Source organism: Raphanus sativus, chromosome 3, assembly GCF_000801105.2.
Source record: "Raphanus sativus cultivar WK10039 chromosome 3, ASM80110v3, whole genome shotgun sequence".
Taxonomy (NCBI): Eukaryota; Viridiplantae; Streptophyta; class Magnoliopsida; order Brassicales; family Brassicaceae; genus Raphanus; species Raphanus sativus.
The window spans coordinates 970,289-974,731 of record NC_079513.1 but is presented as its reverse complement, the minus strand read 5'-3'; positions in this window follow the sequence as shown (position 1 = coordinate 974,731).

Below are 4,443 nucleotides of genomic sequence, written 5' to 3'. Positions count from 1 at the left end.
CTCTCTCAATAATTTTTATTTGTGTTTTTAATAAAGTAATTATAGTGTTATAGTTTATATAGTTCCAATATTATTGCTAATAAGAAAGGCAATACGAAAGTAAATGCAAAATTAGATTATGTTAAATAGATATCTTATAAGTTCGAAGTTTAGATATTTAACATTTTTTTTACTGATTTGAGACTTGGTAAGCAAGAAAAATATTTAGTAGGTAAATATGGTAAGCATGAAAAAAATTTATAATTTTTTAACTGATTCAATTAAATGCAAAAAACTTAACATGCACAATGTCCTCGTATGTATTAAACAAAACATATGTGTTTTACAGAATCTGATCGATATTATTATCATGCAATGTTATCTAAGCCAATGAAGTAGTTAAACAAATGTGTTTTCTTGCACTGTACGTCTATTTAGCTTCTTTCTATAACCTTAGTTGACAAAAAAGAGAAGATAACCCTTTTATTAGTTGAAGCTGTTGTTTTGGTTATTAAACTTCCGCGAAGAAGACACACATAGTTCTTTTTTTTTTGCTTCAAAGAATTCATACAACATATAACTTACATACATGAAACATCAGTGTGCACAAATAACCAAACTATAGCATACAAAAAAATACATGACAGTCTATCAAACTTGACTATAATGTTACTGGTTCGTTCAATCCAATTTTGGCTATGCAGAGAAGCAAATGACTCCGAATATTACTTAAATAAAAACTATGGTTATACCATAGCAGCAAATGTTTGATCACAATGCAAGACTTCCTTTGAATGCAAGACTTCCTTTGAATAGCAGCAAATCACCATAGAAGCAATTGTGTCACCCACTTGCCTTGTCAAAATACACGACTTACTAACGTAATGCTTGCGAGAAACAGAGAAATAAACATCAGCTCCACGAGCAGCTCGGTTCTACAAAAACATGAAAATTGTAGATAACTATGGTCGACCTATAAAACAACAAAAAATCAGTGTAGAGACTATGAAAAACATAAAGTTTATTCTTCGTAAACGTATCAAATCTTTTCCTTCTCTCTCTCAATCTTCCATAGTTACTCGGGACTGAAGTTTGCTCGTCCCTTAGCTCGCCCTTAGCTCTCTGTGTTTGCTCGTCTCTTAGCTCTCCCTGTTTGCAAACGACAAACTCATCTGATTTGGCTTCGCAACTGAAGTTCAAACTCATCCGCTTTGGCCTTCGTCCCTTAGCTCTCCCTAACTTTTGTCCTCCTCGTCTACGCTAAGGGCTGGCTCATCGATCTCGGGGTCAAGAACCCGCGACAGAAGACGGCAAGACTCGAAGGGAGAGAACGATGACGTGATGTTTCAAAGTGTTTCTGCTTTGTGGTGGTGAGTTTCGTACGCTCTTTATCAACATGCTGAGATGGGGATTCAAACCATAACTTGGAAATGTAGTTGTTTCTACACGTTTAACGTCAACGCAGTTCGCGCATGAATGCAAAAAAAAAAACTGGATTCGTTTCTTGTAATGGAAGCAAATAAGGAAACAAAACAAAGAATTAAGTGCTCCATTTTTCTTAAACTCGCTCACAGAGTGACACGTGGATCCGAGTCTTCTCATGCATTCTCACAAAAATCGTTTAAGGAAAGCCTTAAAAATGCTTCTCCTTTAATATATAGGGGATTACGAAGATTTTACATTGGTTTTACAGAACCACGACAAAACCAAAATTCATGTAAAAATAGGTTTCAAATATTTTTCTGATATAAATAGCATGAAATCATATTTAATAGACACGATTGAAAATAATTAAAGAAATTATTAATAGATACGTTTTTAAAAAATCATATTTAAGAGACACGATTGAAAGTAATTAAACAAGTTAAAGAAATTTGTTTTTTTTTGAATTTAAAAACACGATTGAAAATAATGAAGAGACTACTTGTGGAGTATTAATAAATAACTAGAGCTTGACTTGCACGCTTGGATATTTATTTTAATTTATAAAATTATTATAAATTTATAACCATTGGTAATTACTGTATTTTATAAATGTTTTATAAATTGTGATCAATGATATTAGATTTTTGTTGGATTGTTATTATGCTGAATGTATGGTTAATCTTATATTGTATTCATATCCTAATATTGAAAAATTTGAAATTATTAATTATATCTATATATATATATTATATTATAAATGAACTACATATTTTTGGACAACAAAAATCTATTTTTAAATATCTATTAAATGTTAAAAGGAGTATTTATTTTATATCTTAATATTTGTATTAAATGTGCTTTTAGTTCGTATAAACCAATTGGTAATACCATAAATAATTAATTATTTGTTTTAAGTCAAATTTATTTTACTGATTTACAAAATTATTTATATATTTGAATTCAATTATTGTATACAATATAAATGGACTATTCATTTTGTACTTGAATAATTGATCTTTATTTTAATAAGATAGACTAAATGTTAAAAATGATTTTATATTTGATTTAGTTAAATGAAATACAAATTTGATATGCTCTTTATATAATATCTAAACCATAAATACAAACAATTACAATGAGCCAATATAATACTTTAATCAAAATAGAGTGGGCCATTAACTAAATTTTAATGAAATCTTCTTCGTGATTAAAAATTCAGTGAAAAAGGTCTGCTTCGTGGTTAAATTTTGTTTTGTTTATTTAGAAAGACGCCTCGTGATTACTTAGTTGGTGCGTTTGATAAGCTTGATAGCTTTGCTTTCTGCATGACGAATCATACGAGATATTTTTGTACTTTAAAAATGAAGTCATATAAGAAATTATCTATTTAGACCGTTTTAAAATATACGAAAATGATCAAATCTATCTAATTACCTAGACGGATACATAGACTGCATTTTAGAACACTGGTATTAGTTAACAACCAAAAAAATATAATATATTAATTATATCATACTTTTTAATTAAATACACTCATTATAACTCATTTACCAATATTATTATGTTTCTTTTTCATTTCATCCAAGAGATTATGCAGTACTTCGTCAATTTTTTGCTTCTCTTCTTTATCAGTAAATATCACTTTCAAGCAAATTCGGTAGCAGAGCCAGCTCAGACTATTTATCATACCAAAATAATGTACTTCATCCATTTTTTGATTTCTTTCTTATGTGGCCAAATTTTTCAAAAAAATTAATCGAGAATATGAGAAATACATCTTTTTGGGATGGCAGATAGTCTGAGCTGGGTGTACTATCGAATTTGCTAGGAGAAAGAGGTATTACTGATTTGGGGATACAAAGAAAAATAACAGTTGAAGAAGTGCTGCATAATCTTAAGAGACGAAAAAGACACATGAAAACGTTGCTAGAAGAGCTTGATTCTCTAAGACAAAAACAAATACAAGAAAGGGACGATGTAAACCTTTGGAAAAAGGATAGGGATACAAGCCTCAGTTCTCTACCCAATAAAGATGGAAGCTTGTAAGAGATGAAACAGCTGAGTGTAGCTGGTCTCAGGTATAGAATGGAGATTATCAAAAACACAAAGGACAGAGTAATTCCAAGAACACATATCTGTTTTATTAGAGATCATTTACATAATTTTTTAAAAATTTGTTTGACCCGAATTACAGACTCGACACAAACCATTTCTAATCTATTCACCTTGCTTGATTCAATACATGATCAAGTCTCTCAGTTCACTCAGTTATGAAGCCCTAAAACCTTTGTATTTTTTTTTTTTTTTTTGAATGAATGTTAAATTTATTCATCAAAAAAGCCTTTTACAATCTAGTGCATACTGTTTGCATGAGATACAAGCAAAAGAACTAAACAACTCAAAGAAATAAAACCTATCTCAAACTGTTTTCAAGTTCCCAATCCCCCTCAAACTTAACCATAGGACACAAGTTAAGTTTGGAAATGCTATGAGACTCTCCTCATTAAAACCCACTTAGAGAAAACCTAATTGGGACAAAACTCTAAATGGGAAAAAGAGTGAGAATCCCATAGCTAGGGGAACAAATCAAGCCCTGAAACTTCAACCTTCTCCACCAATCTGCAAAATCCTCAAAACACAATGCAGAAACAAATTTTATCTAGTGCTGAACCAGTAGGTCATTAGCTCCTCCATCCCTTTAGTACCACTCTTCCGAATCAGACTGATTCTGTTACGAATGCCCTTTTCAATAACTCTTTTGAGAACATCCAAAGACAGACCCTTGTCTCCATGTTTCAGCTTATTTCTTTCTCTCCATAATGCATAAAGAACCGCTTGGAATGCATATCTTATACAGAGCAGATTCTTCTTCTCCCTTGTCTTATCCGAGATGATAGTAATAATCTCAGACCAGACAGTAGTAAAAGAGATACACAGCAACCCTTTAGCAATGAATTCCCATACTTGTGCTGAGAAGTTACATTCAAAGAATAGATGGGATCGCGACTCCGAAGCATTTTTACAGAGAACACAGACTTC